This window comes from Zootoca vivipara, chromosome Z, assembly GCF_963506605.1.
Source record: "Zootoca vivipara chromosome Z, rZooViv1.1, whole genome shotgun sequence".
NCBI classification, from domain to species: domain Eukaryota; kingdom Metazoa; phylum Chordata; class Lepidosauria; order Squamata; family Lacertidae; genus Zootoca; species Zootoca vivipara.
In genome coordinates, this window is record NC_083294.1 from 38,220,738 (window position 1) to 38,248,519 (window position 27,782).

The 27,782-nt window shown below is 44.4% G+C and overlaps 1 protein-coding gene across 2 annotated transcripts in view; it reads left to right on the plus strand.

Annotated features, from left to right (window-relative positions):
- The first annotated feature begins 558 nt into the window (after positions 1-558).
- Positions 559-27,782, plus strand: part of KIAA1210 (KIAA1210 ortholog) — a 62,995-nt gene continuing 35,771 nt past the window's right edge. For both annotated transcript variants that reach the window (XM_035113949.2, XM_035113950.2), the window contains exon 1: positions 559-649. The gene's annotated coding sequence lies outside the window, so the exon portion shown is untranslated. The remainder of the gene's footprint in view (positions 650-27,782) is intronic.

Genomic DNA, 27,782 nt, shown 5'->3' on the forward strand with positions numbered 1-27,782 from the left:
ATGACCAGCTGGAAGCTGTACACCGGCTCCCTCGGCCAATAACACGAGATGAGCGCCGCAACCCCAGAGTCGGTCACAACTGGACCTAATGGTCAGGGGTCCCTTTACCTTTACTTTTTAAGCACAAAATAAAAAAATCCAACTAAGTTTTCAGTGTATCTGACGAAGTGTGCATGCACACGAAAGCTTATACCAAAATAAAAAACTTAGTTGGTCTTTAAGGTGCTACTGAAGGAATTTTTCTATTTTGTTTCGACTCAGACCAACACGGCTACCTACCTGTAACTTTTAAGCACAGATGTTGTAATGGTTACAAGTTACAACCCCATTGAAGAAGATAACAGTGGTTACCCAGACCTCGTTGCTGGTTATGAAGGGGCCCCCCATGACAGTTCAAGCTTCAGCCCCCCCCCCCAAATGTAGGTCCGCCACTGAAAAGGGGGAGGAAGGGGCGGCAGGGAGGCAGGGTGGGTGCGTGGGTGGGTCTCGGCGCCTGCTTGCCGCTCTGCCCGCTGTGCGGCTGGGGAGGCCGATGGGCGGGGACTGGCTTGCCTGGAGAGGCAGGGCTGGGCAGCAGAGAGGGCGGAGCTCGGAGAACCACAGAAGGTGCCGCGGGAGGGCAGGACGCACCTGGGGAGACCCGCTGGATGTAAGTAGCGCCGGCACCGGGGCAGGGAGGGGAGGAGCGCGCTGGAGAGGAATTTGGAGTAATGGCTTCGGCCGGGGAGCTGGCTTGGCTGGAATAAGCCTGGATTCAGGGGAGGCAAAAGCCTCATGCAGCAAAAGGGATCGAGTCCTCCCTTACGAGGCTGGGGGTGCGGGAGACGATCTGTTTATTCCTTGCCCCCAGGAAAGGAATGGGCGTGGGGTTATTGATGGCGCGCCGGGCACAGCGCTGCCTCCGCACCTTTCTTCTCTCTCTCTTAAGCCGCGGATAGCTCAGGGCAGGAGGATGTTGCAACCGCGGGAAGAATGGGTGTGTGTGAATAAGGCAATGTTCCAAACAAGGGTTTTATTGGGGGCGGAATCCTACTTGGAAGTATCCCCTCTGATCGCGATGCCCCGCCTCTCCAAGACTCCAACCCCTGAAAAGTTTGAGGTCGCGTGCTCTGCTTCTTCTGAGGGAGGTGGTAAAGCACTCTGTACACGATCCCGGACACGAGAGGCCCCCCCCTTTTTTTCTCCTTCAGTATCCCAGGGCTCGCTGGACCCTGGTGGATCCTGGCACACATTTTGAATTTCGCGTGTGACTCGATCGCAGCTGTGATTAGTGTGCTTGCGTACGTGCGTGACACTGTATTTTAGTTCGTATTCTTCGAGAGTTTAAAATACAACTCATCTCAGGCCCTCAGGAAAGTGTGCAACTCTTAAATCAGAGAGAGGGAATGAATGGCCTGCCAGATGTTACTGGACTACAACGCCCATCGTCCCTGGCCACTGGCCTTGCTGGCGGGGGCTGATGGGAGTTGGAGTCCAACAACATCTCAGGAGGTCAGAGCTTTCGCTGTCTTTGCGTTAACTGAATGCATGCACGTTAATAATTGTGAATGAAAGAGAAGTGTATACCAGATTCAGGGAGAGACTGGGAGTAGTCTGATCGAACTCCTGACGTTCTAAATGTTCTTGAAATTATGTGGGCTTGGCTCCCTGGTTCTCATTCTCAAAGTGGTCCATTGGGAGATTTGGGTGCTGCTGACCCGCCCTTTAGAATGAAGGAATGAGCGCTTTCTCTTGAGCTCCCGGCTTATCTGACAATGTTGTGATTGTACGAACAGGAAGTGCTTCTCTTAAGAGCCTGAAATCTCTTGCGTGAAGGCAGTGGGGGCATGCACACCTCCCAGTCTTTAGAATTTAATCTTTGAGGGACGCAGCGCTAATGCAGCCCAGGGATGTCAGTACTCAAGATGTCAAAAGGCTCCATCTGTCTATTTTAAGAATACGGGGAGGCGGAAGGATTAGCTAGGCTAGCTAGTTAGACAGCCAAGAGTTTCACCATATGCTTTCTAATTTTCCTTCTTTCTCCCTCCACCCCATTTCTTTCTCTCATGTGCCCTTTGGTTGCCCTTTGGGGATGGTTGCTCTTAATTTATAAGCACAATTTGAACCACTGCAGATTTCTAATTGAAGATCCTTAATTATTCCAGTTGCATTCAATTCAGTGTCACTTCCCATACTGTATTTCCCTTCCTAAACCTTCACCTGAGAGGTTCAGAAGTATTCTGTTGTTGTTTCTATTGCTGGACATATTTTAGCAGGAGGGGTGGGAGCAAAGATCTGTTTTATTATTAGCATTTGTGATAGCAGGTTCCCGCACTCCCCATTTAAAGTTCTTATAGGAGTATCATTATAGCAGCTATTTCAGCAGGGCTATCATATACTGGTATTTCAATAATTCCACACAAGCTTATTTATGCTGGTATTTATGCCCTTTCCTACAGGTAAGATCAAAACGCTTGCTTGCATTAGGGCATGGGTGTGGAACCCCCAAGGAATTGGTGGACTGCAACTCCCATCATCCTTGATTGCTGGCCATGCTGACTGGAGCTGCTGGGAGTTGGAGTCCAAAAGCAACTGAAGGCACAGTGTTACAAACCCAGTTTGGGGTGGAAATGCACAAGTTGGTGCTAGTGCTTCTGCTTATTAGGGTTGCCAACTTACTAAGGCAATTTTTTAAAAAAATAAAAAAGATGCATTTTAATCATTGCATGATGGACTGTACAATCACAGGACATGTTGTAATTAGTTTTCCCAGAAGAACTCAGATTCTGGAATAATGCATGTTATTGCAGGAACAAACACATTGAAAAGTGCTTTCTTTTGAGATAACTGTTTTTTGGTGGAGGGAAATAACCTGACCTGCTTGGGTACCACTTTTCACTTAGGGATGGGGAACCTACAGCATTTCCAGATGGTGGTGAACGCCAGCAGCAATATGAAGCTGCATCAAGTGATATTTTATTTATAGCCACTCTGCCTTTTTCCTCTCTTTTTTTTAAAATAATATTTTATTAAAGCAATATATTAAATAAACCAAGTAACATAACAAACAAACAAGATGCACACTATTATTGCTAACATGAGCAATTTTAACTTGGAGCAGCTTTATTTTTACTGTCTCTCTGGATGGACAGTAACAGCTTTCATTTGTTTTAATTTGTTATGTTTGTATGAATCATTGTCATTAATAATAATAGTACTTGCATTGAACTTCTCCTTTATTCCTCTGTTAGCTGCCCTGGAAATATAAATTTAAACCACATTTTGTAAATGTGGAGTGCAGGGAAGGGAAGTGTTTCTGCTTCATTTCTTGAATTTCCTTCCCATCCATTTATTTGTTTAGGTTTTCCTAGCACTGGAAACCATGGTGTCAATGGAAAGCAATAATTTTAGACTCTGATTGCTTTTGCCACCAGCACCTTAGTACTGTGCAATGAGCACAAACTCCACTCCACAGAACAGGGATGAAGACACAACCTCCAGATGCTGCCAATGTCCAGCCCTGCTGGCTGCGGCTGATGGGAGCTGGAGACCCTCAGCTTTTGGAGGGCCACAAGTTCCCCACCCCACCACTACTTTGTGATTGACATCCATCTGTCTTGAGAGACGATGGAGTGCGCCTGCAGGGGTGAAGTCAAAACTCTGTGTGGGCAGCACTGAAGTGATAACCCCGGGGTGCAAACCTGGGCAGTGTCTATGGAGGTCCTGGGATGCCCAGATGACAATATCCTGCATTCTGCCTCACTGATGTGGTCCAAAGCAAAGCAAAGCAATGCGTTTGGCACTAGCTTGGTTGCAGGAGTTGCTGGAAGGAGGCGTACAAGGCGCCATCCAACTGCCTTAGGCCCGGGACTCCACTCTGGATTTCTGAAGGGTTTACTCCTTAGCCTTTTCTTCTCTCAAAGATATCCCACAAGCCAGCAGAGGTTTAGGACCAGAGCTTTCCTTCTCCTAGATGGGCTATCTTCCCAGGTTGTCAAGCCCCATCTACCGCTTCTTGAAATACTTTGTACATTGGAGCAAACAGCGTATTTCCCACTTTTTTTACGCATAGCAACCTCTGGATATTTCATGATCCTAGCAAATAAACATTTTCACATCTCCAATCAGTCTCTGCCTAATGCTTAATTCCACTTTTAAATCTGGTGAACATAGTCTAATACATGGTTTTAATGGGAGAAAATACACGTGTTTGTGTGTGTGTGTGTGTGTGTGTGTGTGTGTGGGTGGGTGTGGTGTCTCAATAGGCCTGATCTTCTGCCTCTTTCCCCGCCCTCCTACTGGAGGATTGCTGCTAATCTTTGTCTTTCTAGCACAGCCGCTTGGTTAGCCTCTGTGGTTAGCCTCCAGATCATTAGTTACATAATGTGGGCATCAAATGATGCAAAAGAAGAGCAAGCACAGGGTAGAAGCTGCATCTCTTGATTTCTCATGGGGTTGCATGAAAATGTTACCCTGCAAAAAAATTTCAAGGAAAAGATGTGCTTTCAGGAAGCAAACAAACCTACTTTTGTAACAACTTGCATTTTTCTCTCTGCTCATTTGTGGCTCTGGTGAGGTATTTTTTAAATATTTCTCTCTCTCCAAAATTCTGCACAGCAAAGAGACCTGCATAACCTACTCAGCATCCATACCACTTGACTTCATCTTCATCTTCAAAGTACCTGCAATTAGGGATGGAAGGACCTGTCAATTCCTGTTCTCTCAGTTTCTCGTTTTTTGAATCTTAAATTCAGTTCTCCCATTGCTGCACCAATTTACAAATATGTGGTGGGTTGTTTTTTTTAATCCTTATGGAAATTCTTCAGCATTTTTGTGTGAATGTCTTTTAATAAATGTCTTTTTGTATGCAGTTTTGATTGATTCACACATTTTTGCAAGCAAGTTTTTCCCCTAATATAATGGATTTCTGTGGTATTTTCACTAGCATAATCATTTTTATGCACACTTTTACCTAATATATGCCTTTTGGGGGGAGGGTAAACATTGTTTGGAGGAGTGCAGCACAAAATTTAAATAAATATAAATTTCAATAGATGAGTGTGCTTTGGTTCTTGGATCATTTCAAAAAACGGAGTCACCTTTAAATGCAAACTAAATCAAATCTTTCCCTTATCTTATGAAAAAGCTACAAGTAAATTGTGTAGGTATTCTGTAGGTACTCTTCTTTCTTCATTGCCTTCCACCTCTTTCTAGTGCACCTCCACACTAACATATGCATTTATATGCTCTTTATAAATGCAAGATACCTATTTTTGTGTGCATATTTTGGGACTGAAAATCTGGAGAAATGTGTGATCTAACTACTAATACTGCTGTGATCCACAGGCAGCTTTGGAAAAGTCAAATCAGGTTGATCTGCTGAAGAAAAAAAAAGTGGACAAATTCTTCCTACTTTCCCTAGTATTTTGCATCTGCCTTCAAGGATGCCACTTCCCCTTAACATCTGTTTACTCCACTTCAAAATGCAAAGTACAAAACTGTCAGGATTGTTCCTACGAACCTGCGCTGCTGAACTATGCACACATTAAGGGCTTGAAATGAATGCATCAATATTGTTTCCCCCTGCTGTGGTTCAAGACATGTTCTCACGGTGTTATACCGTACACATCAGAACAGGGTTGTCTTCAGCCAATGCTCAAGACCTGCTTGGTTTCTTTGCCACTGCAGCCCCATCTCAGGAACTCCTATTCATGAAGCTGTCACCTGCACATGTGTGCACATTTCTGCATGCACAATGGGTACCTCAAATGTACACACCTGATTTCATTACAAAGTGAATGTGGCTTTAAGATTTATAGTCTGATTGAAGCTGGTTTGAGAGAGAGAAAAAATCCTCCAAACAGCATTATTTCTCAGGAAACTACAGGATTGTTTTGGTTTGTAGCTACCGTAAATGCAGCTTCAAGAACTAGCAGTGGGAATGCACTGGCTGAGGAGTAAAGGGGTAATTTGTACACAGCCCAGGCTACTTAATAAAAGACTGCAGCAAGCCAGGCAGAGATCCTTTGCATGTTGCTAACACTTACAGATTTGAGCTCAGCTTTCACACCAGATGTTCCTCTTATTAACAGCATTCGTCCTTAACTTCACTTGATAAACCTGGGTTTTGTCTGAGCTTGCCTGTCTTCTTCCCTGAGGAATTGTAGAGCAGGAAAGCAACTCCTTGTAAGGGGTTTTAATTTTTTTATTTTCATCTCTTTTTTTGGCATGCTTGCCTGCAGAGCTTCTTCTTTGATGGTGCTCCTCTGTGCTGGTTCACACCCCTCCTCCTCCAATGAGTTGTAGCCAGGCAGGTTGCCAAACATAGAATTGTCACTCTACTTCCAGACGGAATGAGACACTGATCCTGACCATTCTGTGCCTCCAGTGGCTGCCTTGGTTTGGGTATCTGCACCAAGTGATACTTCTTAGGACTGATGTGAAAGATGGAGCAACCCCCAGGGAGGAACAGCTAAACCTTTTGTTTGGCTGAGACAAATAGTCCTGTAATGAAAAATTCTGTAGCGTCACATCAAGTCCCCCCCCCCTTCTTGATTTTTTACTTTCGGGTGGCTATTTACTTAACAAAATTTGCATGCCGCTCAACCATACATAAGCCTCCGGGAAGTGATTTGTAAAGAATATGAAGTATGCATTCAAATTGACATTAAAAACAGCTTATAACAAAAAGCAAAATGAATAAAATCAACACTTAGAAGTATGCATTTCTAAGCCAAAATTATAGGCTTCTTGTCTTTACTGGTCTGAGTAGGTTCATCTAAACTGAAACGGTATTAGCGCCGGTGCTGAAAAGAATACAGCAGAAGCACCAGGAAAATGTCAATGGGCAGGGAGTTCCGAAGTGTGGGAGCCGTCAGACTAAAATATCAGTTACTTACAAGTGTGGAATGAACATTCTTTAAAATGCCAGTTCTGCAGCTCTTGTGTTCCATTGGGCATATGTGGTGTCAGCTGATGTTTCTGTAGCTACCTGAAACTGCTTGCTCGAATGGCTGCTGGTGGCTAGGCTAGGAGATGCTGTTTCACTCACATTGATGGCTCCAGTGGCTACTAAGGAAGGATGTGCTCCACAAAATGAGGTCTGGGAAAGCAGTTGAGAATTGCAATATTGCTAGCACAGGAGGCAGAGAGTTCAGTTGTGCTGGTGGCTGGAAGGAGGAATCCAGAATGTAGCAGCTAGCCTGGTGACTGGGATTGGTTGACCAATCCTGGTACCTACATTGGCTCCCAGTATGTTTCCGAGCACAATTCAAAGTATTGGTGCTGACCTTTAAAGCCCTAAATGGTCCTTGGCCAAGTATACCTGAAGGAGAGTCTCTACCCCCATCATCCAGCCTGGACACTGAGATCCAGTTCCGAAGGCTTTCTGGTGGTTCTCTCACTGTGAAGCTACAGGGAACCAGGCAGAGGGCCTGCCGTGGCACCAATCACATGTCAAGGAGATTAGTAACATTACTATACAGTCAAACCTTGGTTGTCGAATGTAATCTGTTCTGGAAGCCCGTTCAGCTTCCGAAACATTTGACAACCGAGACGCAGCTTCTGATTGGTTGCAAGAGCTTCCTGCACTCAAGTGGAAGCTGCGTTGGACATTTAGCTTCCAAAAATGTTTGAAAACTGGAGCATTTACTTCCATGTTTTTGGTGTTCGGGAGCCGAAATGTTCGAAAACGAAGCCATTCGGGAACTGAGGTTTGACTGTATAACCTTTAGAAGACATCTGAAGGTAGCCCTGTATAGGGAAGCTGTAGCGGTCACTCTGACCTGCACATCACCACTGGACGTTTTACGGTCGACTGGTGATGTGCCAACTACAAAATAAACACCTCCACCAAAACACCACAGACCAGGATACAGATAAAATAAAACAAAGTTGCTTTATTGTGTGTTCATATGCTTAATGGTTGCAGTACAAATCTTGTTGTTGTTTAGTCGTTTAGTCGTGTCCGACTCTTCGTGACCCCGTACAAATCTTAGGTTGTTCTAAATTTCAGATGGTTCCTATACTGGCCTATTACCTCTAATTATAAATTACCGGCCTATTACCGCTAAAGTCAACTAAGTAAATATTTATTAATAATCTCACAACTTTGTATCCCGTCTGACTAAATCACCACCTATTCTCCTTCCTCAATATACTAAACCAGCTCTCTCTGCATATAACTAACCACTCCTAGCTCAACACCAACTCCCACTCCCTCAACCTCAACTCCAACCCCAACTCAACTGACTCACTGCCACTCGGGAGGGGTTTTTATCCCTGGGCTGAGCCCGCCCCCGAGGGTTCTATCTGCTCCAAGTTTAACCCCTCACATGCTGGGTCTTGTCTAGGTGGCGAATCGCCACAGAAGCTTTTTAAGGTTTAATGTTTTCTTCTGTTTGTATATATGTTGGAAGCTAGAGCGGCTGGGGCAGCCTAGTCAGAAGGGCGTGGTATAATAATAATAATAATAATAATAATAATAATAATAATAATATTGTTAAAGGGGAGGGCTCTATGTAGATGCTGTTTGCTTTGGGGAAAAGTGATACTGAGTCACACAGTAGTGCTGTCTGATTGCCTGTTTACTCCCTCCATGATCAACTCATATATATTTGTAAATATATAGATATGGGTGGGTGGGGGACTAATCTTAAGGATCCAGTGCTTTTTCCTTCTAAGGAAATGAAGCAACCCCATTACCATTGCAATTTTTCCTGCTAAGAAGAGGAGGTGGTGAGGTTGTGAATGAAACTGGATCGTGCCAAACAGACAGGCGCAATGGCAATTCAAAAACCCTTTGCTTGAAATTGCAGGAGGGGAGAGTGCTCTTGCATTCAGGTCCTGCTCGTCAGGTTCCCATGGGCACGTGAAAGCCACTGTAAGAACATGGTGCTGGACTAGATGGGCCATTGGTTTGATCCAGTTGACACTTCTTATGGTCTTAACTGGGTGAATATTCAGCCTATGCCAGCTGAATTATACGTGGCATGAAAACGTTTGCTGTGCCTGTGAAATAGCCATAGTTGTGGGAGAAGACCTGACTATGGAATCTGTAAAAGCAGAATATGGAAAAATGAGAGGAGATGTACTATTTGGGGCATGCTGTTATATTTGACAAGGAACAATATGGATCTCATTAGAAAGACCTTTCATCTCCCACCCCACCTCGCTGCCCCATCGTCATTTTGCGAAGCCATTTAAAGCTTAGGAAAAAGTATGAGCATTTCCCTCTGGCTTCAATTTCCCCAACACTAAGCAATCCCATCAATATTTTTTTTAGTCATTGGTTTAGCAGGGAGAATGAATTGGCCCTGCTGCTAAATTTTAAACTCAGTTTTGTTTTGCATTTCTCTCTGGGTTTCCCTCTCTCTTTTTGATGAGGTTTCCCATCTTAACCACTTTCTGCATTTATTGCAGTTGACAGCTTTTCCCATTCAAATGCCTGAAACGTTTTAGTTTGGAGCTCAAGTTCCAAGCTGGCATACAGAATGTAATCCTTGGGAATTCAGTTCTGAGCGATATTAAATTGTACAATTTCAGTTTTGATCTCAGCCCCTCTTTTTCTGGGCTTACTCTGTTGGATCATACTGGGGAAGGAATTTCTATCTCACTTCCTGAATTTATTTATTGTATCTATATACCGCCCTATACCCAGAGATCTTAGGGCAGTTCACAGAAAAGATCATAATATATAAAATCAATAACCCAAATAACCCCATCCCCCAAGAGCCACATTTTAAAAGGGCACAGATCAACCAAAGGCCTTAAAAAGGAACATTTTCCCCTGGCACTGAAAGGTGTATAATGAAGGTGCCAGGCAAACTTCCCTGGGGAGAGCATTCCATGGACGGGAAGCCACTGCCCTGTTCTCATGTTGCCACCCTCCGGACCTCTCAAGGAGGAGGCACACTCAGAAGATGATATCAGGGTCCGAGTAGGTTCAGATGGAAAGAGGTGGTCCTTGAGGTATTGAAGTCCTGAGGCATTTAAGGCTTTATAGGTCAAAAACAGCACTTTGAATTGGGCCCGGAAACTCATTGGTAGCCAGTGCAGTCGGACCAGGTTTGGTGTAATATGTTCAAACTGTCTTGCTCCGATGAGCAACCTGACAGCTGAATTCTGCACCAGCTGAAATTTCCAAGCCATCTTCAGAGGCAGCCACACGTATAACGCATTGCAGTAATCTAACCCCGAGGTTACCAGAGCATAGAACGCACATTCGCAAGTTGAAAAAAAATGTAAGTCGAATCCCATAGGAATGCATTGGGAGAAAAAATTCGTAAGTCGAAGCAACCCTATCTAAAAATTTGTAAGTAGAAAAAATCCTATCTAAACCGTATCCAAGATGGCGGACGGAGCTCCGTTCGTAAGTAGAAACATTCATAAGTAGAGTTATTCGTAAGTAGAGGTACCACTGTAGTTAGGCTATCCCTGTCCAGATAGGGGCATAGCTGGGCCACCAGCCAAAGCTGATGGAAGGCGCTCTGGGCCACTGAGGCCACCTGAGCCTCAAGCGACGGCAAAGGGTCCAGGAGTACCCCCAAGCTGTGAACCTGCTCCTTCAGGGGAAGTATAACCCCATCAAGAGCAGGTGATCTCCTACCCATCTGGTCTAGGGAACACCCAGCTAACAATGCCTCAGTCTTATCTGGATTGAGCTTCAGTTTGTTGGTTCTCATCCAGTCCATTACTGAGGCAAAACACTGGTCCAACACTTCCACTGTCTCACCTGCAGATGTAAAGGAGAAATAGAGCTGAGTATCATCAGCATACTGCTGACAATGTACTCCAAACCTCCGGATAACCCGACTCAGTGGTTTCATGTAGATGTTAAACAACATGGGGAATAGGATTGAGCCCTGCGGAACCCCACATTGAAGGTTTCATGGGGTTGAAAAGCATTCCCCAAGTAACACTCTCTGGGGACAACCATCCAAGTAGGACTGGAACCACCAGAAAGTGGTCGGTGCCACCCACCCCCAGTTCAGAGTCACTCAAGAAGGATACCATGGCTGATGGTATTGAAAGCTGCTAAGTGGTTGAGAACAATTAGCAGGGACATGTTTCCCTTGTTTCTCTCTCAACAGAGGTAATCATACAGGGCGACCAAAGCAGTTTCTGTGCCCGATCCAGGAAATCAGTTTCTTCCAAAAGCGCCTGGATCTGGTCTGCGACCACTCCAGAACGTTGCCCAGGAAAGGGAGATAAGCAACTGGCTGGTAGTTAGTTAGGTTTTCTGAATCCAGGGAAGGTTTATTATTAAGGAGCAGTTTTTATCACTGCCTCCTTCAGACAGGCAGGGACCACCCACTCTCATAAAGAGGCATTGATCACCTCCCTGGCCCAGCCAACTGTTCCCTCCCTGCTGGTTTTTATCAGCCAAGAGGGGCAGGGTCTAGAGTGCAAGTGGTTGCCCTGACTGATCCAGGCACCTTGTCCATCCACATCCTCGAGCCTTACCAGCTGAAATTCACCCAACACAACAGGACTAGACTGTGCTCTGGACGCCCCATGAGATTCATCTGCTATAACAGCAGATGCAAGTGATTTTATCCTCAAAATGCTTTGCAAACAAGTCACAGTGAGCTACCGTACGACCTGGAAAAGCTCTTCCAGATGACATAATGAGGAGTTGTTAGGTGTTGAGATGCTGTTCACATGTTGAGTATGCTCAACAGTGGTCTATGTTCATTGAAAAAAAAATCTTAGCCCCTAGCCATCAAAAGCAACTGAGCAAGCAGCTTCAGCAAACTGCAGATCAGTTGATGGCCGCTGTTCCTTAGCAATCAACCAAGTGGAACAAACAAACAAGATTATAATCTCTTCACCGGAGCCAGACAACATCGCAGCATTTTCATTGCACCAGGAATGAGGGACCTGCAGCTTTCCAGTTGCTGATGGGCTGCAACTTCCACCATCCCAGACCACTGACCATGCTGGCCAGAGCTGATGAGAGTTGCAGTTCAACAACTTCTGGAGGGCCACAGGTTTCTCATCCCTAATTTACAGAACTATTTGTCCCAGTGATGCAAAAAAAAAGCATAGCTGAGTTCATCGGTACTTGCTTCTGGGTGAAATAGAACCCTTCAGTCCTTTGCAAACTTGCAAGGGACTAAGTGCTGTTGAACGTGGTGGGAGTTGAGGTCATAGTGGATAGCTTGATAAAGACGTTGACCCTAGTGTGCAGCAGCTGTGAAATAGGCAGGAAAGGAACTGAAAATAAAAGTGACTGTATCATGATGCTGTTATACAATTCTATGGTGTAAATGGATTTGGAGTACTGTTCTGTCCACCTCTCCTCCAAGACGATATTGCAGAGTTGGGGGGAAATCCAGTAAAGGGCAGACAAAATGATCGAAGGAGTGGAGCAATTCTCCTATGAGGAAAGGTTGCAGCATTCGAGTTGTTTTTTTTTTTTAATGTTTATGGAACAGGTGAGGAGGTGCTGGCATAAAATTCTAAATAGCATGAAGAAGGTAAATATAAGTCTCCCCCTTATAATAACACTATAACATGTTGACATCCAATGAAGCTAAATGCTCAGGACAGATAACTAGCAGGTATTTCTTCACACAGCACATAAACTGTGGAACTTGCTCCTGCAGGAGGCAGCGATAGTCGGTCACCAATTGAGATGGCCTTAAAAGAGGATTGGACTAATTCATGGAGGGTAAGGCTAGCAATGACTATTAGCCACAAGAGCTGTGCCTTGCCTTCATGGTTGGAGTAGTAGTGCTTCTGAATACCACTTCAGGAAGCCACAAGAGGGGAGTAGGCTCTTGGGCTCGAATCCTGCTTGCATTTGCCAGTTCCACTGTGAGAACAAAACCCTGGACTAGAAGGGCCTGATCCTTAGATGGCTCTAACGTCTGAGTAAACATGCATTGCATTGTGCTGTCAAGCATGGAAGAGTAGCCATATCAGTGCGTTACTCACTGGTTGTTTTTAATCAGCATTTGCCTACCCAGTTCTCCCTAGCTGTTATGGATTCTATACTCTCCAGCTAGTGCAGCTGTGCTTGTTGGGGCTGATGCAGGGTGGTTGTTACCGAAAACATCTGAAGGGAAAATAGTTTGCCGAAGATTGGTTTTAATGACTTCATTTTCAGTGTTTTTTTATTTTAATTTATTTATTGGTACATTATAGAGGTTTTTGCCCCTTCATGGATCAATGCCTTGTCGTGGCAAAGGGGCTTGAATAACTCAGAGAAGCTATGAGCTATGCCATGCAGGGCCACCCAAGATGGACAGGTCATAGTGGAGAGTTTTGACTAAACGTGATCCACCTGGAGAAGGAACTGGCAAGCCACTCCAGTATCCCTGCCAAGAAAACTCCATGGACAAAGACAACAGGCATATAAAAGTTATGACGCTGGAAGATGAGCCCCTCAGGTCGGAAGGCGTCCAACATGCTACTGAGGAAGAGCGGAGGACAAGTACAAGTAGATTCAGAGCTGATGAAGCGGCTGGGCCAAAGCCGAAAGGTCGCTCAGTTGCGGATATGCCTGGAAGCGAAAGGAAAGTCCGATGCTGTAAAGAAAAATATTGCATAGGAACCTGGAATGTAAGAACCATAGATGGAGGTAAGCTGGATGTGGTCAAAAATGAGATGGCAAGAATAAATATTGACATCCTGGGCATCAGTGAACTAAAATGGAAGGGAATGGGCAAATTCAGTTCGGATGACTATCATATCCACTACTGTGGGAAAGAATCCCGTAGAAGAAATGGAGTGGCCCTCATAGTCAACAAAAGAGTGGCAAAAGCTGTAATGGGATGCAATCTCAAAAATGACAGAATGATCTCGATCCGAATCCAAGGCAGACCTTTTAACATCACAGTAATCCAAGTTTATGTACCAACTACCGGTGCTGAAGAAAGTGAAATTGACCAATTCTATGAACAACACCTTCTAGAAATGATACCAAAGAAGGATGTTCTTCTCATTACAGGGGATTGGAATGCTAAAGTAGGGAATCAAGAGATAAAAGGAACAACTGGTAAGTTTGGCCTTGGAGTTCAAAATGAAGCAGGGCAAAGGCTACTAGAGTTCTGTCAAGAGAACAAGCTGGTCATCACAAACACTCTTTTCCAACAACACAAGAGACGACTCTACACATGGATATCACCAAATGGGCAGTAACGAAATCAGATTGATTATATTCTCTGCAGCCAAAGATGGAGAAGCTCTCTACAGTCAGCAAAAACAAGACCTGGAGCTGACTGTAACTCAGATCATCAGTTTCTTATAGCAAAATTCTAGCTTAAACTGAAGAAAGTAGGAAAAACCACTGGGCCAGTAAGATACAATCTAAATCAAATCCCTTATGAATACACAGTGGAAGTGAGGAACAGGTTTAAGGATTTAGATTTGGTGGACAGAGTGCCTGAAGAACTATGGATGGAGGCTCATAACATTATACAGGAGGCAGCAACAAAAACCATCCCAAGGAAAAGGAAATGCAAGAAAGCAAAATGGCTGTCCAATGAGGCCTTACAAATAGCAGAGGAGAGGAGGCAAGCAAAATGCATGGGAGATAGGGAAAGATACAGGAAACTGAATGCAGATTTCCAAAAAATAGCAAGGAGAGACAAGAGGGTCTTCTTAAATGAGCAATGCAAAGAAATAGAGGAAAACAATAGAATGGGGAAAACCAGAGATCTGTTCAAGAAAATTGGAGATATGAAAGGAACATTTTGTACAAAGATTACCATAATAAAGGACAAAAGTGGTAAGGACCTAACAGAAGCAGAAGACATCAAGAAGAGGTGGCAAGTATACACAGAGGAATTATACCAGAAAGATATGGAGGTCTCGTACACCCCAGGTAGTGTGGTTGCTGACCTTGAGCCAGACATCTTGGAGAGTGAAGTCAAATGGGCCTTAGAAAGCCCTGCTAATAACAAGGCCAGTGGAAGTGATGATATTCCAGCTAAACTATTTAAATTTTTAAAAGATGATGCTGTTATGGTGCTACACCCAATATGCCAGCAAGTTTGGAAAACTCAGCAATGGCCAGAGGATTGGAGAATATCAGTCTACATCCCAATTCCAAAGAAGGGCAGTGCCAAAGAATGCTCCAACTACCACACAATTGCGCTCATTTCACACGCTAGCAAGGTTATGCTTAAAATTCTAAAAGGCAGGCTTAGGCAGTATGTGGACCAAGAACTCCCAGAAGTGCAAGCTGGATTTCGAAGGGGTAGAGGAACCAGAGACCAAATAGCAAACATGCGCTGGATTATGGAGAAAGCTAGAGAGTTCCAGAAAAATGTCTACTTCTGCTTCATTGACTATGCAAAAGCCTTTGACTGTGTTGACCACAGCAAACTATGGCAAGTTCTTAAAGAAATGGGAGTGCCTGATCACCTCATCTGTCTCCTGAGAAATCTCTATGTGGGACAAGAAGCTACAGTTAGAACTGGATATGGAACAACTGATTGGTTCAAAATTGGGAAAGGAGTACGACAAGGTTGTATATTGTCTCCCTGCTTATTTAACTTATATGCAGAATTCATCATGCAAAAGGCTGGACTAGATGAATCCCAAGCCGGAATTAAGATTGCCGGAAGAAATATCAACAACCTCAGATATGCAGATGACACAACCTTGATAGCAGAAAGTGAGGAGGAATTAAAGAACCTTTTAATGAGGGTGGAAGAGGAGAGCGCAAAATATGGTCTGAAGCTCAACATCAAAAAAACCAAGATCATGGCCACTGGTCCCATCTCCTCCTGGCAAATGGAAGGGGAAGAAATGGAGGCAGTGAGAGATTTTACTTTCTTGGGCTCCTTGATCACTGCAGATGGTGACAGCAGTCACGAAATTAAAAGACGCCTGCTTCTTGGGAGAAAAGCAATGACAAACCTAGACAGCATCTTAAAAAGCAGAGACATCACCTTGCCTACAAAGGTCCGTATAGTTAAAGCTATGGTTTTCCCAGTAGTGATGTATGGAAGTGAGAGCTGGACCATAAAGAAGGCTGATCGCCGAAGAACTGATGCTTTTTTTGAATTATGGTGCTGGAGGAGACTCTTGAGAGTCCTATGGACTGCAAGAAGATCAAACCTATCCATTCTTAAGGAAATCAGCCCTGAGTGCTCACTGGAAGGACAGATTGTGAAGCTGAGGCTCCAATCCTTTGGCCACCTCATGAGAAGAGAAGAATCCTTGGAAAAGACCCTGATGTTGGGAAAGATTGAGGGCAGGGCCGGGGCTTCCACTTAGGCAAACTAGGCCATTGCCTAGAGCGCTGAAGTGGAGGGGGCGCTGAACAGCCCGCCCGCCGCTGCCCGGTGCCGCCTGCAGGGTCGTCTCTGGGCCCGGGCTGGGGAAGGAGGACGACGAGCAAAGCTCCCCCCCGCCCGCCACCGCCAGCCGCGCTCCCGCACAAAGCTCCGTAGACACACGGGAGTGCGAGCCTGAGGCCACCTAGATGCGCCTGTCAGCTGTAGAGCGGCTTCAGGCTGCTATCCTGAGGCACCTCCGGAGAGCGTCCTGAAGCCACTCTACAAGCTACATCTGACAGGCGCAGCGAGGTGCCCCGGGCTTGTGCTCCCACGCAAAGTTCCATAGGCGCGCGGGAGCGTGAGCCTAAGGCCACCTCGCTGCTCCTGTCAGCTGTAGAGTGGCTTCAGGCCGCTATCCCGAGGCGCCCGTGTGCCTCCAGAGAGCTGCCTGAAGCCGCTGTACAAGCTACAGCTGACAGGCGCAGCGAGGTGGCACCAGGCTTGCGCTCCCGTGCAAAGCTCCGGATGCACGCGGGAGCGGGAGCCTGAGACCACCTCCCCACGCCTCTCAACTGTTTTTATTTTATTTTTATTTTTCTAATTTTCTTCTAATTTTTATTTTTTTCTAATTTTTATTCCCCCCCCCCAATTTTTATTTTTTCTAATTTTTATTTCCCCCCTAATTTTTATTTTTATTTTTTCTGATTTTTATTTTTTTCTATTTTCTATTTTTCTATTTTCTATTTTATTTATTTATTTATTTGGGGGGGCACCAGAAGGTGATCTCGCCTAGGGCGCAAAAAACCCCTAGCACCGGCCCTGATAGAGGGCACAAGGAGAAGGGGACGACAGAGGACGAGATGGTTGGACAGTGTTCTCGAAGCTACCAACATGAGTTGGACCAAACTGCGGGAGGCAGTGCAAGACAGGAGTGCCTGGCGTGCTATGGTCCATGGGGTCACGAAGAGTCGGACACGACTAAACGACTAAACAACAAAAGAGGTTTTTGTCAATTTGGTAGTACAGTTGTACCTTGGTTTTTGAACAGCGTAGTTCTTGAATGTTTTGGCTCCCGAATGCCGCAAGCCCAGAAGTGACTGTTCCGGTTTGCAAACTATTTTTGGAAGCCGAATGTCTGATGGTGCTTCCGCTGCGTCCGATTGGCTGCAGGAGCTTCCTGCAGCCAATCAGAAGCCGCACTTTGATTTCCGAACGTTCTGGAAGTTGAACGGACTTCTGGAACATATTCTGTTTGACTTCCAAGGTACGACTCTATATAAATCTTGTCAAGTAAAATATAACGGGAATCTCTTTTTAAAAAAAAAAATAGCTGGAGGGAATAAGCTACACTGTTGCATTGCTGAGAGAAATTACTTTCCTCAACAACTGGCTGCGCAGCATGCTAGAAAGGATGTTCCTTGCTGTATAATTTAGACTCCTAATGGCTTCAGGAAATACGGTAACTTCTCCATTGCTGTCATTAACCTGTTGACACTGTTTTCTTCTCTGCTTCATTTGGGTGCCCCAACATTTCACAACAGCGTATTTTCTGAAATCACTCCAATAGCAGGGATAGGCAACCAGTGCCCCTCCAGATGTTGCAGCTCCCATTATCCCTGATCATTGGCTCTGCTGGCTAATGCTGATGGGACTTGCAGTCCAGAAGCGGGGGGGGGTGTCACAAGCTCCCCATTTTTGCCATATAGAAAGCTGCCTTGCACTGAGTCAGGGCTGTTGGTCCATCTAGCTAAGGATTTGCACTGACAGGCAGTGGTTCTCCAGGGTTGCAGCCAGGAGCCTTTCCTGCCCCTTCCTGGAGCTGCTTGGGATAGAATTTGGGACTCTCTGCGAACAAACGCTACTTTTTCTTAACAGGATTGCAGCTTGCTAGTTGTTTCAAGTGTGTGTTCTTCTTTAATAGTCGGCAGAGTCCCTTATTAGCCATGGGGTGGGGGGAGAGAGAGGCGGAGAGACAAACAGCTGGAGATGCTGTGGTTTTGTAGAGCTTGAGAGACAGGAAAGGGTAGAGTTAACAATTCATACCCATGTATGGAACAAGCACAACCTTCTTTGGATCCTTTTCAGCAGAGCCTGTGGGCCTCAGATCAGGAACTTTATCTGGCTAGTAATCTATAGGCATGCTGGCTTTTGAGTTGGTGTGAGGCAACTGGAAAGCCGGATGCTAAGTGCTTAGTTCTGATAGAAGGAAGCATCTTTATATGCACACGAGGCGTTATTGAATATATGCACACATTGACTGTGTATGAGATATCATGGCAGGGTTCTACAATTGTCTGAACATTAACAAGTAAGTGACTTTAATTATTCTTTGCTTCCCACCTCCTTCCCCCATAGTTCCTTCACAGCGTGGAGACTTTTGCAAACACTTCTTTTTCTTCCTTTCTATCATTGTATGATAATTGTATGCAAGAACAGGGACAGCTTATCAATTGTTTTAGGTTGTAAGCCTGCAGGCAGAATCTGCTGTTGTTGTTTTTTTTTTTTAAAAAAAATTGCTCTGTGTAAATGTCCAGATCTTGGGTGTTTAAGGAAGACCATTCTTTTTTCCGCATGCAAAGGATGAAGCAGCAAATGAATTATCTGGCTTTCCTGAAAGTGCAACTTTTTATATAGAAATGGGTAATGGTAATTAAGGTTGCAAACGTTGGGGTGGTGCGAGATAGTGGGAGATACTTCTGCATAAATATGAACTGAATCACTGCAATGCTATTCTTTGTTACCTGGAAGTAAGCCTCATTGAATAGATTGAACTTACTTCTGAGTAGACGTTTTTAACATTGCAAAATGGGATATTCAGTATGAAAGAGTATGTGCTCTTATTGTTTCTATAGTATTTCTTTTTAATGTACTTTATTAGTTAGAGAGAGAAGATGCTTTCAGGTGTGCTAAGTTGTTTGTGAAGTTGTATATAGAAAGCAGGAAAATATGTCAGTGTGTCAAGTTCTTGGAAACTAGTTGGATTTAAAACACTAAATGGAATTGAAGATAAGACTGTTCCACTTGCAGAAAAAATGAAGGTTTTTTTTTTATTTGAAAATGAGTGTGATATTATAAAACAACATTTTTGCAGTTTTAAAATAAATAGGTTCTTATTTGTTTTGATTAATTGCTCTGTGGCTGGAATCCATGCAGCAAATTGCAAAAGGGAAGAATAATGGAACAAAGCAGGGTTATGTCTGTTATTTCTTTTTTTAAAGTTATGGTCCATTAATTTTAATATGTACTTGTCCATTCACTGAAATTAGTCATTTAAAAATATGTACTATTTCCAGTGTAGTATCACAAGAAGTGTACCAGCTTCTGGGAATTGCAAGTTTGGAGAGTGCTGTTGCATTCATGTCTTCCTTGAGGATTTCCCATGGACATCTATGAGAATAGGATACATGGAGTTTTGGTGTGACCCAGCAGGAGTTGCTTTACATTCTACAGAAAGGAGCTTTGCCAGTCCTATACATGGTGTGTTGCTGAGCAGAGGGCCTGCAAAGCGCCTTCTGCTGTGTTGCCCAAGTGTCCAACTCCAAGTGGCTGTTGGGTACATGGGAAGCACTGTGGAAGGGAGTTTGATGGACAGGTGGTTGGCCTGCATGGCTGTGAGAGCAAACCTTCACTCCCTATCAAACCATGGGTTATGAAGCTGGCTTTTTTCAGCAAACCATAGTTAAGATTAGATGTGCCATTGGGGTGGCAAAGACCCCCAAAAAATTTCAAGGAGGGGCCCGGGCCCCCTCAAAATTCCCTGGTGGTCATGTGCACATGTCACAGGGTGTCACATGTGCAAGCTGTGGGGCGCGTACACAACACGTCAGCAAACCCTGTGCCGCGTGCAAGTGACTTGCCCCATGGCGTGTGCATGTGGTGAGAGCATGCTGTGGCGCACGCTGACGTCATGTGCGCATGCCCCCCTCAGTGTGCACACATAGCATGCTGATGCCACATGGCCCCAGCCCCCTCAATCATAGGGGCAAGGCAGCGTGCATCCTTAAGGTGAACTACAGTTTGTCAGGTCTGTATGCAACACTACATTGCAGCTGATCAGAAATGGTAATGAAAGCTTCTGATGTCTTCCTTTTCAGCTGTGCTAAAGGAGGATAATGAAAGAAGGGGACATGCAAGGCTCACCTAGACGCCTTCTGGTCACTCGAAACCAGTGGTGGAGGGCTCTTGTGTGCCATCCAAAGCCTGAGGCACCAGGGCCTAGCGAGTGAGCTTGGAGCTGAGCAGGCATTGACTTTTGATGAGCCAGGGCCTCCCACCATTCTGTTTTTCCTACTCAGGAGTAGAGATGGGAAAGCCTGGGGAAAATCTGGAAAAATTTGGGGGGGGGGAGATCAGGGTTTTCCCCATTTCTTTCCAAAGCCGTTTTTTTCCTGGAAAAAAATGGCTTTGGAAAAAACCAGTAAAAATCTATTCCTTCCCCCCAATTTTTCCACCCCCCCAGGCCTTCCAGCACCCCCACTTTGGAACTCCCTGCCGACTGACACCAGGCAGGTGCTCTCACTGTACTCTTTCTGGCAACCAGTGCCGTCTTAAGTGCCCCTGGCGCCGTGGTGCGTCGGATCCTTCCGGCGTCCTCCCGCCCCGTTTCCCAGCGCGGCGGGCGGGTGGGTGCTGCGCACAGCGCGGCTGCCACAGGCGCTGCTGCGCGGCGGGCGGGCAGGCGCAGCTGCGCGGCGGACCGGCCGGCCAGCGGGTGGGCGCAGCTCACGCACCCTCCTGGCAGGCCGGCGCCATGGTGCCCTGCGCCACCCAGCCTGCACATAGGGCCAGCCCTGCTGGCAACTGCTCAAAACATTTTTGTTAGGGCCAGCCTATCTGAACATGTAGAAGCTGCATGCAATTTACTTCCCTTTAACCACTGCTGACTTTAATCATCTTTTGAATACTCTTAAATACGGTACCTGCTTTTAACTGTGTTTTACCCATCATTTTAATATTCTGTTGAATATTTTTGTAAACTGTTTAGAAAGCTCTCTTACCATCATGTGATTTATAATATATAATAACAAATTTAATTGAAAAACACACACACTCCTTTTCCTTTCAAACAGTTTGAGCCTTAGTGCAACATACTATTCCTTCCTGGCCTGGCATGCATAAATTTTGCCTTATGCTTTACCCCGGCTGTCCTCAAGTAAAGATGAAAAGGCCTGGGGGGAAATTGGAAAAATTGGGGGGGAAACAGGTCCCCACCCCCCGTTTTTTTCCTAAGCTGTTTTTTAGAAGTCCATGAGAAAAATAATAAAAAGGAAGAGCAAGAAGAAATGGAAAATTCAAAAAATGAGATAGAATAAACTGCATGTACATGTTGTGTCTTCTGGGTTTTTTTTTATTAAAAAAAAAACTACTCAAAGTGTAGACCTTCTATGGAGCTTAAATATTGAGGTGGACCTTATCTTTATTTGCTGTTGGTGCTAAGGGTCAAATCTCATTATTTTTTATGTTGATGGTTTCTTGCTTTTTTGTTACTTTTGAGGGAAAAGGGGTGGCTACCTGTTTTATTGCAAGCATAATACTTTCTTGCTTTTTTGTTACTTTTGAGGGAAAGGGGGTGGCTACCTGTTTTATTGCAAGCATAATACTTTTATCTACACTGTGTTTCACGCAATTTGTAAAACTACTCTACACTGAACTTTTTCCATTTTTTTTCCAGGGAAAAACAGAGGGGGGGAAGGTTTTTTTCTCATGGCTTCAATATTTCTGGAAATTTCACATCTCTGCTCAGGAGTGAGCCACCCTGAGTCCAGCAGGGCTTAACTCCCAAGTCAGAAAGCATATAGAGACAGCAACCTAAGATTTGAGTTTGATTTGCTGGGTTTACGTGTTCTGGGTTTATTTATTAATTTATATTTATTTGTACTGTATGTGTGCACGCAGACAATCATTACTATCTCATATTAAAAATTGGGAGAGGGTGGCTCTTAGTACAGCCCTCCAGTGTACACTAGTGGCCAAAATTGTGGAACCTTTGGGAAAAAAATGTATTTCTGAGGTTTGATGGCTCATAACACCACTTTGTTTTGGAGTAATACTGGAGTGCCTTTTTTTTCCTGTGGGGGTGCAGTGGGATGCATACCCCTAAACATTTTGTGAATTTAACAGCCGAAGAAATTCACTGTATTAATTTTCCACAAATTGAACTGTATTTATTTCCCCCCTGGTGGTGATTTTCTTGAGTCAAAATGAGAGTACCCCTAAATTATTATTTTTTTAGAAAAAAAGCACTGAGTTATAGCATAAAATTATATATCAATGGAAAGATAATTTAATGAAGAATGTAATGCAATAACAGCAGTCATAAAGAAGAAATGTGAAACACACAGAAAAAAAAATATACAGGTTAAATTGTAGTGTTGGCACTTTGCAAAAAGTGGGTTTTGGGGTTGCAGTTTGGGCACTTGGTCTCTAAACCATGGCGTTAAATATGGTTTATTATGGCATCTGAATGCAGCTCATCTCTTGGTTGTGACCTGGGAAGCCTAGTTGAAATTAGGAATGGATGAATCTGTCAATTTCAGTTTCTCATACTTTATCATTTTTCCCATATTAAGTTCAGTTTGTCGCGTTTCCACTTCAGTAGTGCTCATGAAAAATTTTCAGCGTTTTCATGGGCATTGCTTCTAATATACACATATGTGTATGTAGTTTTCCCTAATGTAACACATCTTTGCAAAGCAATTTCCCCTAACATAAATGCATTTGTGTGTGTGTTTTCATTAATATATACTTTTGTATGCACACTTTCCCTAATATACACATTATTGCACAAATTGGGTTTTTGTTTGTTTGTTGTTTGCTGTTTGTTGGAGAACTATGCCACAAAATTCAAAGAAATGCAGATTTTAAAGGATAGCTGTGTTGCAAATAGCTATACAACTTTTGGAAGACATCTGAAGACAGCCCTGTATAGGGAGGTTTTTTATGTTTGATGTTTTATTGGGCTTTTATATTTGTTGGAAGCTGCCCAGAGTGGCCGGGGCAAGCTAGTCCGATGGGTGGGATACAAATAAGAAAATTATTTTAATAATAATAATACTTATTATTATTATTATTATTTTGGTTTGTTTTGGTAAGTGTGAATCTGATTCACATTAAATTGCAATCCAAACTGAATATCTGCGCCCCTCCCGCATCCCTAGGTGTGGTCGGAGGTCTGGGAGATCTCAATCAGGATACCGAAATAGGTAAGATGAAACTTTTAATTTGATCACTCTGGTGTTGTAGTGTGTGTGTGTGCATGGACACACACTCTTTCACTCTCTTTAGAGCTGTGTTGTACTCATTTCATAGAACATCTTCCTTCTGAATGGTGAGGGGCACTGTATAACTCTGAACCTTGCCTATGCCAACAAAAAACTGCTGTACTTATTTCTTTCTCTTTCTCTTTTCTTTCCCCATATCGTCTGCCTTTCTGGAGCTCAGAGTGCAAATTAAATCCATGTTGTTTGCAAAACTGGTGTAATTTTGCTTCTCAAGCTTTGCTGTTTCTTAGAGAAGTAAGTTATCAATGACTACTAACCCTGAAGACTATGTTCTGCCTCCAGTGGCAGAGACTAGAGTACCACGTTCTGAAAACCATGGTGAGGGGAGAGTTCTATTGCACTCAGGTCCTGCTTGTGAAGTTGTGTGCTTCCCATAGACCAGGGGTGGCCAACTCCCAAGACACTGCGATCTACTCACAGAGTTAAAAACTGGCAGTGATCTACCCCTTTTGGGGGGTTCAGGTCAAAGTTGTTGAGCTTTTTTTCCCTTAGGGAAGAAAGCCCTGGTTTTTTTGGGTTCTGGTCAAAGTTCTTGGGCTTTTTTTAGGACTGAGGAAGGCCCTGTTTTGGGGGGTGCAGGGCACACATGCTGAGCTTTTTCTAGGGGAGCAAAAGTTGTTGAGCTTCTTTGGGGGGAGCCAGTGATCTACCACAGATGTCCAGTGATCTACCGGTAGATCACGATCTACCTGTTGGACGTGCCTGCCATAGACTTATTGGCCATTGTTAAAACAGGATATTGGGCAAGATGGGTCTAGAACCACAGCTTCTTCTTATAGTCTAACATGTCAGAAGTTACACAAAATATTTCGGCAGACTTGAGATTGGACACCCCTAACAATGTGACGTAAATTATATTTAGTTCTCCTCTCCTATGCCTCCCCTTATCTCAAACCAGCAGCGCCGTCCTATTGCTAGTGCAGTGCAAAGTGAGAACACCAGAAGACCTTCATAGACTGCAGTATGGTCAGAGAAATCCAGTCAAATCATTTTTGTTGCATCAGTTATCAAGTATGGAGGTGGTCATTATTATATTGGAGTTCATACATTGGTAACATCAGGGCTAGATTACTGCAAGGCACTGTATTTGTAGGGGTGCCCTTGGGCCTCATTCGGGAGGTCCAGCCGGTGCAAAATGTGGTGACTATTGATACTTATTTTATTTCTTTACACCATTTCTAGAACTCTCTCTCTCTCTCTCTGTGTGTGCAATGTGCTGAAAACATAAGGCAAGAACAGGCCACTTAAGCGACAAATATTACACAAATACAGAGCTAACTTATAAGAATGTCACATTAATATGGCACAAAGCATAAACGGATATCTAGCAGCTGAAGGATGGAAAGAGGGAGAGAAGGCAGCTGGCTGGAAGAGGCAGTGTGGGGAGAGGCAATGGAACTCAAATATATGCACCTTATTAACAATAGTGCAGTAACTCCCCCTTAAATCTCAGACACCAGCCAGTATGGAGAAATTATCTTAATGCTCTAGATCAGGCATCCCCAAACTTCGGCCCTCCAGATGTTTTGGACTACAATTCCCATCATCCCTGACCACTGGTCCTGTTAGCTAGGGATCATGGGAGTTGTAGGCCAAAACATCTGGAGGGCTGCAGTTTGGGGATGCCTGCTCTAGATAGTATAACCTTTGGGTGTGAGCTTAATCTGTTTTCTGTCTGTTTTTATGCCGTGTGGACGACTGCAAGGCTTAACATCTGTACATGTACTCATTCCAGAAGACAACACTTTATGCTTGGTAATTGTTTCAAAACATTTCAGTAAAGTTAATAATGATAATAATAATTAATAAAAAGGAGAACTGGTTAACATCAGGCCATCTACCTACTTTATAAAAAGCAGCTGCCCATGAGAGGCTTTTGTCAGTGGGAGTTTATTTTTCAATAGGGCTAGACCCTACTGAGCCCACAGACCATTAGTCTGATTAGCTTCAGCTGTTCAGGACTCTCCCCAAGCCAGCCCACCTGAAAAGGGGTTGCCTCTTTGGGCCACTCACTTTATTGTTTCATTAGGCATGGTTTTGTGTGTGGTGCCCTTTCTCTGGATCCATCACTTGCTGGATCATCACCTTGTCGTGGTGAGTGGGCTTGCATGTTCCTATGACCCTTGTGAGCGAAGCCGTTGGGAATCTTGTACTCCCAGCAGGGTTACCTAAGGCAGTAAGGTCAAAGGGAAGGAGTTAGACAAAGAATGATCCAAGAAGTCCTTAACAGCAGAACAGGGGGGATAACAAGCGGTATGTTACAACGGCTATGAAGGCGGATGAAGGCTGCAGCAGATAGGAATCTACTCGTTTGTCATGACTACTTCATGCCATTGGAACAGAGCCCTACTGTGAAGACTGTGTGTTGGTCAGCATGCACTGATCTACACACATAAAACAAAATCATGCACAGGCATCTTCTAAAAACCCAACCCAAGAAGAAGAAGCCCTTTCTCTGGAAGGTTTATGTTTTCCTCTAGACCAGGGTTTCTCAAACTTGGGTCTCCTGGTGTTTTTGTACTACAGTTCTCATCATCCATGGCTAACTAGGACTAGGACTAGGACTAGGACTGATGGGAGTTGTAGTCCCAAAACAGCTGGAGACCCAAGTTTGGGAAACACTGTTATAGGTCATTTCTTGGGTGAGAGGCCGGATGTGGTCTGGACTGGTGGAAGTGGTCTCATATTCCTAGAGTGCACAGAACTGTGGCCCTTCCCAGGTGTGAGGCAGAAAGGAATGTGGAGGGTTTTTTTGTCCCAGGTGAGAGCTGGGGTGTGAGTCACGTCCATTTCTTATTTTTGTAAATCTCTCCTTGTGGATGTTCCCCTGACACAGTCCTCTGCTGCTTTTCTGTGTTCTTAAGGTAGGTCATGGACGTTGTGTGTCTGAATCAGGGTCAAGAGGGGTGGATGGGAGCTGGACTGGCAACCTTGTGGTGACAGGTAGGTGGGCATTCTCTGTGGTGGCCCCTAAGTTGTGGAACTTCCTCCACATCTGACACCTTCATTATATAGCTTCTGCAGGATGCTGAAGACAAATCTTTGTATCCTAGCTTTTCATATTTGAGGTGTATATTCTTAGGCAAGGCCGTCTTAAGCATATTGGGCGCCGTGGTGCGAAGATCGTTCCGGCGCGCCCCCTGCCCCATTTCCCACCGCGGCTGTCTGGTGGGTGCAGCCGCGCGGCACCCCCTGGCAGTCCTGCGCCCTGGCGCCCTGCACCACCCAGCCTTGCCTTAGAGCCGGCCCTGTTCTTAGGACCCACCTTATTTTTATGATTGCATGGTTTTTTGAATGATGTGTTTTATTTGAGTAACCTGCCCTGGGACCTTGCAGTGTGAAGGGTGGATAGTAAGTAAGTAAGTAAGTAAGTAAGTAAGTAAGTAAGTAAGTAAGTAAGTAAGTAAGTAAGTATAATCCCAGTTCAATCACTGAGATCAATGGCAAGAGTGTTGTTGGTCATTCCCCAAGCTGGTGAGGCTCATTTGACAAGAACAAGAAACTGAGCCTTTGGTGTCATGGACCCATTATTGTCAAATCTCTCTGCCAATAGAGATTCATTGGGCGCCTTCTGTGCCAGCTTTCAAACTCTTGCTAAAAACTTTTCTATTCAGTCAGACTTATGCTGGGAATTAAGAATAGGTCTCTCTGTAACAGCTGATATCTGGTTCTAACTTTTTAATAAGGTTTTAATTTTATGGCACTGTATTTTTTATTTTTTTATTTTTAAAACCAGTTGTTGTTATTGTTGTTTCGTTGTTTAGTCGTGTCCGACTCTTCGTGACCCCCATGGACCATAGCACACCAGGCACTCCTGTCTTCCACTGCCTCCCGCAGTTTGGTCAAACTCATGTTCGTAGTTTTGAGAACACTGTCCAACCATCTCGTCCTCTGTCGTCCCCTTCTCCTTGTGCCCTCCATCTTTCCCAACATCAGGGTCTTTAACAATGATTCTTCTCTTCTCATGAGGTGGCCAAAGTATTGGAGCCTCAGCTTCACGATCTGTCCTTCCAGTGAGCACTCAGGGCTGATTTCCTTCAGAATGGATAGGTTTGGTCTTCTTGCAGTCCATGGGACTCTCAAGAGTCTCCTCCAGCACCATAAACCAGTAGTGATATCAAAACATTTAAAGTAAATTAGTGAGTAAATATTACTGTCCTGTGTTATCCTGCAGAACATGGTAATTTTTTTCCACACTAGAAAGGAAGGCAACACAGTGGTACCTTGTTTCTCAAACGCTGAAAACCCGGAAGTGTTCAGTATTCGAATGTTTTGCAGAAGCCAAATGTCT